The sequence below is a fragment of the Macrobrachium rosenbergii genome, chromosome 4 (assembly GCF_040412425.1).
Source record: "Macrobrachium rosenbergii isolate ZJJX-2024 chromosome 4, ASM4041242v1, whole genome shotgun sequence".
Lineage (NCBI taxonomy): Eukaryota > Metazoa > Arthropoda > Malacostraca > Decapoda > Palaemonidae > Macrobrachium > Macrobrachium rosenbergii.
The window spans coordinates 83888669-83901536 of record NC_089744.1 but is presented as its reverse complement, the minus strand read 5'-3'; the positions used below and the strand labels follow the sequence as shown (position 1 = coordinate 83901536).

The following is a 12868-nucleotide window of genomic DNA, read 5'->3' as shown; positions in this document are numbered from 1 at the left end:
CACGTACATATATACACATTAAATTATCGATATATTTTTTCATAACAACTGGCCGTTCGCCATGAAAAAAAAGTCACTGACTGACACACCTTTACTCTAAGCGCTCAGTCATGGATGAGCCCCTGTGAAATAAACTTCCACACATTTGCTTTTCACCAAAAAAGCTCATCAAAGGCTCTTTGAACCCATTTCCCACAGTGCAAGTCACCTCTGGCATGCACTCTCGCACTTTGCAGCACCTCTTCCTCGCCATCCATCCATCCATCCAGCCTTCTCCTCAACCTTGTTAAGAATTCTGAATTATAGTTCTCCATTCTTCCGGCCTCACCAAATCATCCCAAAACATTCTCATCTTTCCTTTCACCTGTGCTAACTTTTTCACAAGTTCTGTGTTTCTCCTCATTTCTCTCCTATTCAGTTCTTCTTATGCCACACATGCTGGGCAAACTGCTCATCTCAGTACTGTTGTCACAACATTTTTCTTTCATACGCATTCATCATTCACACTGCACTTCGATAATGGCGAGTTGCTCAGTAATTCCTGGAGATACCATCTTGGCTTCCATGGACAATCAAATCTCTTCCAATCTTTGGCACTCTCCCACCCGCCTTTCTTACTTCACCCATTTGCGACTGCTGGCGTCTTCTCTTATCCTACCAAAATAAGTTATGTTTATTCCCAAATACCAGTATTGAATTGAATATAAAATTTAGGCCAAAGGCCAAGCACTGGGACCTATGAGGTCATTCAGCTCTGAAACGGAAATTGACAGTAAAAGGTTTGAAAGGTTAACACGAGGAAAACCTGGCAGTTGCACTCTGAATTAATTTTTAGGAGAGGTAGGAAAGTAAGATGGAAGAAAGAAAATGTGAAAGGAGGTACAGTAAAAGGAACGAAAGGGGTTGCAGTTAGGGGCCGAAGGCACGCTGCAAAGAACCTTAAGTCATGCCTACAGTGCGCCGCATGAGGTGCACTAACGGCACTACCCCCCTACGGAGCCAAATACCAGTATGAATCACACACTTCCATTCCTCTATCAAAAATCATCACATTTACTGCTCCATTTTCCTGGTTTGCGCTGACCTTCGTAACTTTACTAGTGGCACTATCACTTTTAAAGTTCTCCTCTTGCAAAGACTTTCAAAATATTAGCTGTTTATGATTTTCCCAACACTATTCCTAATTATCATTGTACCTTTAGGAAATATTAACCATTCGACACTCCATTCACCTCTTATTTTCTTTCTTTTCTCACAGCTCTGTATCTGCATCCACTATCTCTTCTCTGGCTTTTTGTATCGCTCCATCCATACAGATATTGAACAGCAATGGAGACGTAACACACCCTTGTCTCAAATCCACTTTTACACCTAATCAATCATTCACCAATATAAATATTCTACAACACATTTCACTTCTATCACAAAAACTTACCATCTGCACCATTAATCAAAGATTCTCAACACTGTCCATATTTCCTCTGTTGGAGCTATCATTAGCTATTCTAGATCCACGTATACACAAACAGGTTTTTGCTTTTCCTTAAAACTTCTCACACAACTGTTTTACAGCAAATAACTGATCAACACATCCTCAGACTTGTTTAAACCCAGCTGTTCTTCATCTATCAATCCATTTATATTACTTTCTCAATCAAAATTCTACGCTGTTGCTGATATTTTGTTTAGTCACAAAGCAGCTGAAACTCGCTTACCGTAAATACTTGTGAAGAACGAAAGGTATGTTTATTGCATGTGTTGTTTTCACCGCACTTGCTCTGCAACCAAATCATGCTCTGTTTTTACTGTATACGTTATGAAGTCGATTTATGCATTGTTGAACTCTTAAACATTTGATAATCAGTGAATTAAAATAGTGAATCCTGATACTGGCCGAGACAAGTGACATAAAGGAACAATCCTAAAGACGTACCTTATTCAACAACATCTCTCGTGGAAGAATCTGAGGTTTCATCTCCATGACACTACAGGTAAATATGCAAGCGTTTTCTCTAATCTAGCCTGCAGACTCTCCAAACTCTTTATGGAATGGAATGCTTGTAACACAATTTTATAAAATTTTTATGTTACATTGAAATTCTGAGTCAAATGTTGATGGTATTAACCAACTAACGAAGATATAACTGAAAGGGTTTACTACAAAAGGTGAATATCTAAAAACTAATGCCAAATATAAAATGAAAGGCAAATGCATTTTCTACCAAGTTCATCATAAACTATGGTAAAAATTTCTCTGCCGCACAACATCAAGACAAATAAACGCAGAACAACGACAACAACAACACCAATAGTAGCGAGATTAAGGATGAAATATATTTATCACCAATCTTTGGAGAGTCTTCGCTAGTGTATTGAAATTCAGTTCCTCATCTTAATGAATCAGCCCCATAATTTCCCCATGACTCAGGCTTAACGATGAGTTGCGCTGCTTTACTATAGTTTTTAATTAGTCTCACCAGCGTACTCATACCGTCAAAAATTACGGTAACTCAAAAGAGGGTCGAAACAGCAAAGTCCACTCACTAATAAGCTCCGTGCTGTTCCAAAGTTTGAACGAAGGCCAGTGGGGTGCGAGGCTCCCAAACAATTGCTGGGAAACACATTACATATTATTATTATTATTATTATTATTATTATTATTATTATTATTATTATTATTATTATTATTATTATCTAACCGTGTGAACATTCTTACAAAGCAAGCTTCCAGATAATATTTCCGTACGTGGGAAAGAACATATAATAATGTGAAATAAATAAAATACAAAATATGAGAGATAAAAACAGAGAGATTTCAAGATGACCGCCATCATCTGCAGGGATTCAAAATCACAACTGGGTTGTTGAACCGTTAGTTGCACACTTCCTACCGACAGAGTTGTGATCTCTGAAGAAAGCAGAACCCTGAATTTAGGCCTTACTAGGGTATCTAATTTCCATTTAGCCCAAAATATCCCGGAATCAATTGTAGAACTTACTTCATAAAATCTTGCATATCAAAACGAACGTTATAGCAAGGCTGAAATGTGTGCATATGAGATGCTTATGAAAAAAATAGCACCATTCTAAAGGATGTTTCCAGGTCTTCTTGACATTTCGATGAGAGACTCGAGAGGCTAACAGGACTTGTCTCACCGTATGTGCACTCACAAGAAACGAGAATTTCAACTCAGCAGAACAGGAAGAGGAAGAGGGGAAAACAGCGAAAGAGAGACTGAATAAGAATTAAGAGACTGGGAACCTAACCCACGACACACTGAATAAAATGATACTAAAGACTATGAAGAACAGTCGCTTTCTTGAAAGATGGGGATGATTCAAGACCACTTTTCAAGTAAAAATCTTGGTATGCTGTTAAAAATACACCTCAGTTCCTTAAGCTCCACTAGAAGGACCTTAGTCCTCGTACAACTCCAGGAACGGAAATGTATTTTCTACAACATACCCCAGACTTACACTCGAAAAAAGGTCATATTTTAGAACGATACCCTCTTCATTTATCAGATAACAGAGTTTTTTTAATAACAACAGTAAAAGCTCGAGCAAGAGTAAACAAAACAATAACTTTTATTCTAAATTATGACTGGCTGTAAGACCACAATGCTCTCTGGCAGATGCCGTTACCAGTACGTAATACACTAATAACCGCTACGGCATTCACACAGTATCGTCAGGATTTGCCCAAATAATTGGGTAAGACGCGTCCTAAGAAACGAATAACACTTTAGGTAATCAATAGCAAAAGCCAGAATCACGATAAAATGTAACACAAGAGAGAGAGAGAGAGAGAGAGAGAGAGAGAGAGAGAGAGAGAGAGAGAGATGGTGATTATCAACTAGAACTCCGTGTGGGGAGAGGACGGTTGAAGGAGATTAAGGAGAAGTGAGAGGGAGAGGAGTAGGCACAGGAGAGAAGGAGGTGGAGGAGGAGGAAATGAGTACTTTGTGAAGAGCCAGATAAAAAGGGGGAAGTGATAAGTGCCCAAAGGAGACAAAAAGTGAACATTCATCGACAGAGAGAGAGAGAGAGAGAGAGAGAGAGAGAGAGAGAGAGAGAGAGAGAGAGAGAGAGAGAGAGAGAGGATTTAAAACTAAAGTTTTTATAAAAAATTATTTTTTAAGCTAAAAACTCATGCAAACATCACAGAAGAAATACTATATAAAAAGAAAATCCTGGTAATGTATTGTAGGTTATTCGTGCCACAGTTCTAATAGTCAAAGTAGTTTAACTAAAGAAAAAAAAGAACACGGTAGAAATAGTGTTAAATCACATTTTACAAAAAGGAAAAATTAATATATTACATCACCGAAGAAATACTGTATAACAGAAAAATGAGATGCATGTGCAGTAAGAGCATTCCGACATGTAAGTATAAAAACGTGCAGAATGTAACCTTAATATAGCAGATAGAATCGGGAAGACCGGCGCGCAGTATGTGAACCCGTGAGAGAGAGAGAGAGAGAGAGAGAGAGAGAGAGAGAGAGAGAGAGAGAGAGAGAGAGAGAGAGAGAGAGAGAGAGACTCTTGTATGGAGCAGGTGATACACGTAGAATGAGGAGGTCAGGAATGGATTGCATTGATTCTTGACTTCGACGAGCGAAGGAAAGGAGGCTTAGGCACAGTGTCATTCCGTCTTCAGTACAGACATCGAAGCACAAAACATCTAACTTAATCGAATGAATATAAGAATGCATATTGCAGGGGTTAACCAAGATGAGACAAAGATATTCAAAGCCTTATATGACAATTTGAAATGGAAACTGTTCCTTTACTAAATGGCCTCCTGTGCTCAAAAAAAGAAACTGTTACATAATAACGAAAATCTCAGCAAAACTGATCAATCACGAACTGCACACTTGGACGGTCACACACACACATATATACATAATATAAATATATTTAAATATATATAAATGTATATATTTATATATATATATATATATATATGTATATATATATATATATATATATATATATATATATATATATATGTAATATATATATATATCAATGGAGAGAGCACGAGAGAGAGGAAGAGGAAGGGTGGTTAAATATGGTAATTGGAAAACGAATGAGTGCGCATGTCTAAAAGAAAAATCTTTGGAGATAGGTAACTGACATGTGCTATCAAGTACCTCTTTAGATGACACGACCTGTAACGGCAAGAAAGGTCACAGGACATTTGAAGAGTAGAACGACTGTCCCTTCTTTCGGGAAAGCGTCGGGTAGAATTTTGATGGAATAAGTTGGAGAGGTGACATAAGGATTGATGAGGTGAAGAGGAACTTGGGATTAAATAGATAAGGAGGTGTGAGGATCAAGTGTTTCTCATGAAACAGTTATGTGGGAAGTTTGAAAGTAAAGGAAGAAGTTGTATGTGTCATACATGGACCCACAGAAAACTTATGATAGACTTGTTGAGGCAATGTACAGGGTGTTTAAGATATGTGGTATAGATAATAAGTTATTGAGATCCGATAAAATTTTATTAAGGAAATGAACCATGTGTTGAAAATTTATAAGTGGGGGAGTGACTGGTTTAGTGTGTTTATGGACAGGGTGACACGAGAAGTCAGAAAATAGACAGTAGATTTAGCTGCAAAGCTGTGGGGATAACGAAAGATGGATTGTGAATGGAGTGTGGAACGGCTGTTGTTTGTGGATCATACAGTAAATGATTTGGGATGGAGAAAAGAAATTTCAGAGTTTGGTAAAAGATTCTGAAAGTGTTTGCATGAAAAGAGTATATGCGAACAAGAATAAGTTAGGAATTCATAAGGATCTAGAAAGAATGGAAGCATTTGATTCATACAGGGATTTGGGATAAGCGCTTAGGATGGCGGTAAAATGAGGGAAGAGAGAAGTCACAGAACAGGTGCAGCAAGAAAGGCAGCAGGGAGGGTGAAAAAGATCGGGAGGAAGCTCGTAGTATCTACTTATAAGGCCCCGTCCATACGGGCGAGCTTTGCTCTGCAAACGCTGCTCAGTGTAACGTCAGAAATGGAGAAACCGCGAGCAAAGCTTCGTATAGGGCTACCCTAATGCTTAACGAAGTATCGAGCCTTTGCCTGGCATGGCAGGGCTGCTCACTGACGGAAATTCGTCTGCTAACGGATAGAGACGTCACACTACGGACACGCCATCACCTACGGAAATATTTCTGTAAAGGGCAATTTCATGCAAAATCTTCACAAATGAATAACTAAATAAACAAGTAAAAAATGCGCTGAAGTTTCTTCGGCGCACTCGAGTTTTCTGGACATCGTATATAGCAAAATCCACCGCTCTTTTCAGCTAAGCCCCGCCCACTGATTAAGTCACGACCATCCCTTGAAGCTGATTGGTTGGCAGTGGTTTCATCTTCATTCATTCTGCAATGGTTGTTTTACTGAACTAAAATACTTCTGCTGATTATCAAAAGAAACGTTATATTATACCCTGAAATAGAATCATAATACGCATCTCCCTAAAAATGGTAAAAAATTGGAAAATATGAATAAAGTCAGCCGTGATGCTACAATGTTGTTTTCGTAAATGAGGTTCACCTGAATACGGAAGTGACACAGGGAATGTCTTGCGTTCGAATCGGTGCACTTGAATGACAGGACAATAATAATTACCGTCTGATATTGTGAAGCGTGCTCGCCATTCTTAACTTAAACACAAAGACTTTCTCAGTGCTATGCAGACTGGTATTTCATATTGATTTTAGGAAATTTTATTACATTTTAATACACATAAAATCGATTTCATTGAAATCGTTTACACACTCGGTGGGATGACGAGCAGTAGTCGACTGCACTCTACTAAACCAGAATAGGCCTATGTTTAACTTAAAGTTACAGTATGATAGGCTATACGAGTCTTATTGGATATAACTTGCTGAGAATTTTGTTAAGGACATTTTCTCCTTTCGGAATAAAAGGATCATAAAATGGCGTAGACCTATAATTGAATTGAACTGAATATACAATTTAGGCCAAAGGACAAGCACTGGAACCTGCGAGGTCATTCAGCGCTGAAATGGAAATTGACAGCCAAAGGTCTGAAAGGTGTACCAGCTGCACAATGAATCAATTTGTTAGGAGAGAGTTGAGGAAAGTAAGATGAAAGGAGGAGAATATGAAAGGAGGTACAGTAAAAGGAACAAAAGGGGTTGCAGGTAGGGGCCGAAGCACGCTGCAAAGAACCTTAAGTAATGCCTACAGTGCACCGCATGAGGTGCACTGATGGCACTATCCCCCTACAGTGGTAGACCTATAATGTCCTATGTCTTTTTGTTGGTTTACGCAGTTTATGACGTTTGGGTTATAGGCCTATCCCTATCTAATATTCAGCCGTTTTATTGTGGTTTTTGTGGTTATTCTTGTTTTTGTTGCTGCTGTTATGGTGCTTGTAGTGTCTTCAAAAAATTTTTATATGGTAACCTAACACTGCAGAATAAACATAAACATAAAATACTAGTGTAAAGAATTATCTGCCTGCTATTGTTAACTGAAATTTAGTTATCTGTTTTGAATTAAAAGTAATCGAGATCTTTATGAATATAGTCTACGCTAGAATTTTCTCCTAACAACAGAGAGAGAGAGAGAGAGAGAGAGAGAGAGAGAGAGAGAGAGAGAGAGAGAAGAGACTCTTAGACCCTTTTGTCCAAAAGGGTAATCTACAAGAAGCCCCAAAAGCAAGTGCATTACTGAAGACTCTGGATCATCTCTCACAAGTTTTTCAGCTGTCATTTTTGTCTTCTTATTTCGTTAAGTATCTTAACGCCTTCTACAAAGAAAGCAAAAGCCCCAAAGAAACTACAAGTAATATAATTTTGTTATCCCTTCTGTAAATATATTTTCAATGCATCAGCAGTTCGGGCTACTGAGACAGACTGGTCTGGATCATACGTTCACACAAGTTTTTCAGCTGTCATTTATTTTTTCTTATTTCGTTAAGTATCTTAGACTTGGAAGCCTTCCTACCATAGCCTTCATTTTCAAAGAAATGCTACAGCCTTTGGCATTATGGAAAATGTTATGCGACCATACACTGGAAAACACCCACACAAGAAGAAAAATATAATTTGCATAACTATATAAGGCAAGAGATGGTTACAGGTATGAAGATATACTTTATCAACCACCTATGCATAGTAGGCCTACATGAAGTCATGTTCCCAGAGGAGGCATGTCTGCAACCTCTTATACTTTGTAAATGAAGGTAAACTCGAAATGGCAGGACAGTATGACTTTTAGAAAGTTTTCAAGTCCTTTTGTAAGTTATTAGAAATTTGTTTGATATATTTTCAATGTAATTCACTGAGAGCAGTTCGATAGTTTTGTGTGAAAATATCCACAATTTCTTCCAACCCCTTTTCTTGACTATTAAGGCTGAGACAGCCCTATGATTGGTCTATGACTGTGATGTGCCATGGCGCTATGGTACATGTGGTATCAAAACGTGGAGTTATGTCATTGATTTGTCTCGCCGCCCGGCTATACGGCCATGAACGACACAAGTACACATGTATGTGTATATGCACATGCTTATACGCGTACATTTCACCGTATGCTTATACATTATATATCGCGTAGGCCTAATCTCACAATGATATTAGCATTTGATATGCAGGATTATGATGAATTAATACCCTAATATCGGAACTGGCTGCATAAGTCTATGCTTCATTTCAATTACTGTGGTCTATGCGGAATCGCTTATGTACAACAACACCAATTTAAATGAAAGAAAGCAAGAAGCTTGTGTATGTACGCTGTGCATGATCAACATAAAAAAAAGATGCACAGACAGAATGATCCAAGATCTTCATAAAGATATTATATAACTAATCTTTTATGGGAGATATCAATTGCAGACTTCTCAATTCCAGGACTCAAATCTGTGGTGTCATCATTCATGAGCGGAGCTCAACATGACCGAAAGGGGTCAAATCCGTCCTTTCAGTCATTTGGGCCGTTAACTAGTGTGACGTCATTCCCCTTTTGAGAGCTGGCCAATCACTGGCGTAAAGTGGTCGGGGCTTAGCTGCACAGGACCATGGACTTCGCTTATAATCAATGGTCTTGGTATAATGCTGTATGAGCCGCGGCCCATGAAACTTTAACCACGTGCCGGTGGTGGCCTATCCTCTATCGTTGCCAGAAGCACGATTATGGTTAACTTTAACCTAAATAAAATAAAAACTACTGAGGTTTGAGGGCTGCAATTTGGTATGTTTGATGAATGGAGGATGGATGATCAACATACCAATTTGCAGCCCTCTAGCCTTAGTAGTTTTTAAGATCTGAAGGCGGACAGAAAAAGTGCTGACAGAAAAAAGTGCGGACAGACAAAAGTGCTGACGGACAGATAATGCCGGCACAAATATATATATATATGTGTGTGTGTGTGTGTGTGTGTGTGTGTGTGTGTGTGTGTGTGTGTGTGTGTGTATTACAAAGAAAGCATTAACATCCAGAAAGGAAGAGAATGCATGCAGGATAAGAATGGCACAATGTGTGCAGGTTGGTTTCATGTGGCAGTGATCGTTATCTAGTTTTTTCTCAGGAGTCACCTCTGTTGTGAAAGAGGCTTAATGCTGAAAATTATGCGTTCATGTATACACTTTGTTGCTACGTTACAAAGCTCTAGGCTTCATTTTCAAGCTATCAAGTACACAAAATAAAAACGTGAAAATATAATAATACAAGCAAAGTAAATATTAAGAAGTATAGGTTAAAATTATATACTCTTTGAGATTAAGTTAGAATTATGTACACAGTAAATAGTACACGTGTAAAATGGACCAACCATTCCTAGCTTCCATACCACCAACAAGACTGTTATTAAGTTTTCCAATTATTTTCTAATAACGAAACGAGAAGAGTCCTTCTCTCCTTTGGATTAGATTGTAGCTTGCCCGGTTTGAATCTTTTATATATACAGTTTTTATTTTAGCAGTTTAGGACTCATGTTTTCCAGACCTGAGCCAACCGAACTTTTTCTGTAAACTGACAATCAACTGGTTTCTCTTCTTCAAGAATGAAGACCTTATTCTCAAGTCTTTAGTCAAAAATAACGACATCACCGTTACTCGCCCGGGTTGAAGGTAAAGGCGTGGTTACTTTTGATAAAAATTATTATATTACTAAGATCGAAGCAATTTTGAGTGACAATGCCAAATTCAAAAAGCCTGGTCCTCCCGACTATTCCACCTTATTCAAGGTAGAGAACAGTATCAAAAGGCTTCTCAAGAACTTAGACCACGACATCATAACTACAGACACCTATCAATCTTTATACAGCACAGGTTCTTCCTATGGACTAATGTACGGTTTACCGAAAATCCATAAAGACAACATCTCTATTTGCCCTATCCTGGCCTCATATAATAACGCTAATTATAAACTAAGTAAGTTCCTAGTTCCGTTGTTTACCCCCTTGGCTGAAAATCATTACAGCCTTAAAACTCCTCAGCCTTTAAATCTGCGATTTTACCTCAAGACGCTGATCTGGTTACGGTAAGTTTCGATGTGGAAATATTTTGTTCTAATTATCCTAGATAAGCTTTTTATCCTTGCAATGACACTGTTTTTAATGGTTTTAATAAATCTGAATTTAAAAAATTGTTAGACCTACTAGTGTTGGACACTGTTTTTCTTTTTAACAGAAGTGCTCACAGCCAAATGGATGGGCTCTCCTCTCCACTAGGCCCTATATTTGCAGGCAACTTTACGGGCTCGCTGGAAGAGCATGTGCTCGACCCCTGCCCTCTCAGTTACCATCCGCTATGTTACAAAAGGTATGTTGATGATACCTTTGCTCTTTTCTGAACAGGTTCTGACGCCGAAAGGTTTCTTAATTTTATTCATTAATTTCACCCCTACATCCAGCTTACTCTAGAGCACGAACACAGGAACACTATCTTCCTTGGACATTCTTGTCACACGCCACCAAAAGGGGTTTAGCTCGTCAGTACAGTACGTAGGAAGACAACCTTTACCGGATTGGGTACAAACTTTTATAGCCATTGTTTTCGTGATTTTAGGCTGAATCCCATAATGACCTTACTTCATCGAACATATTCCTTCACTTACAGCTGTCAGGCATTACATGAGGAAATTAAATATCTCTAACAATATTTTGTTAATAATTGTTGTCCATCCATTTTGTTTTTATAAATCTGTTGCTAAGTTCCAAAATAACGTTTTTATTCCATGCCACCCTGTACCCGATGCTCTAAAGATGCCTTTCTATGGCCAGATTGCCATTCATTCACTGGAACACTTTAAAAAGAACTCATAAACTTATATCAAGTCATCTCCCAGCTATAAAAGTAAATATTATCCCATCATACTTTTTATCTATAGGTTGCCTGTTTCATTTTAAAGACCCTTTACATCCACTTATGACTTCTAGTATGGTTTATGTTTACTAGTCCTCGATGTGATCGAGGAATCTACAGTATATCGGATCCAAACTAAGGTTGCTCAATGCCCGCATTGACAGACAGCCATAACGCGGTCCGTTACAGAGCTGGAATCAAACTTTCATCTCCGGAGTTCTCAAACATCAGAGAACATACCTACAGATGCAAACATAAGATTCATCATAAAGACTTCGAGATTTTAGGCAGGGCATCCAACCAACAACAGTGATGGTTATCACTGTGTCGTTATTCACTAAGCAGCTTGTCCCCCGCCCCCTCCCCCGCCCCTTAAACAAGCAGGCTATCTCCATTCTTGTCAACCTCTCTTGAGCCGAGCCGTGCCCACACTCTGAACCCTGTTTCCTTGTCAGTCTTCTCTTTACATACCTTGTGGTTTCTCCTTTTTACGGGTGTACTATTAAATTTTATTGTGTATATTATTTTAAGTTAATCTTAAAGTGTATATAATTTTAATCTTCACTTCTTATGTTTACTTTAAATGTATTTTTATATTTTCACGGTTATATTTTGGGTACTTTTCTAGCTTGAAAATGAAGCCTGGAGCTTTGAAACGTTGCAATAAATTGTATATGTGAACGTTTTCGTTTATATATATATATATATATATATATATATATATATATATATATATATATATATATATATATATAGGCCATAGCAATAACTTCTCGCTGCTGGGGAGAAAGGGCGTTGGGTCTGGTATGATACATGAAACATACGTACCGGGGTCTAAGCGATGTCAGGCAGGGCAGCCTGATCGAGACCACAGGTCTGTCAAAAGTCCTTCAAAAGAAGGCATCGTTTACCCCATACAAAAATGGGAATAAAAGCACGTTAAAAGAAAAAGAAAGAAGATATATATATATATATATATATATATATATATATATATATATATATATATATATATATATATATATATATATATATATATATATATATATAATATTCATGATCGTCATCACAATACAGAAATACCTGAAGCTCCACATCGGTCCCACGTATAAAACTGAGACAGTAACGAAAGACAAAGGATACTGAACTGGGTTATAAAGCATCAGAATTTAATGTAAAATTAGCATCTAATGCTGAATAACCCGAAGAAGCATGTCACGTAAAAACCTTCCTCCAAAAATAAACCGAAGTAGCTGGTAGATTTATGAATGATCCCATATACATACATTTACCTGAATAAAAAGTCCGTACTCGTATTGCACACGTATCCTACAAACTGACATTCATATGCTTTTCAATATTATATATTCATGAAAATTTAGCTCTCTTTGATTGATCTAAAGATTTTCTTAATCGCATTACTAAAACGATAGATTAAATGAACATCGTTAAAACAAATTAAGCATTTTTGGTTGGAAGTTATATATCTTACATCCTCAAGTTCAATGCTATACT

General features: G+C 37.8%; 1 protein-coding gene across 1 annotated transcript in view; it reads right to left on the bottom strand.

Annotated features, from left to right (window-relative positions):
- LOC136836310 (protein abrupt-like) overlaps positions 1-12868 on the bottom strand; it is a 634746-nt gene that overhangs the window by 327176 nt on the left and 294702 nt on the right. The gene's annotated exons all lie outside the window — the stretch shown is intronic.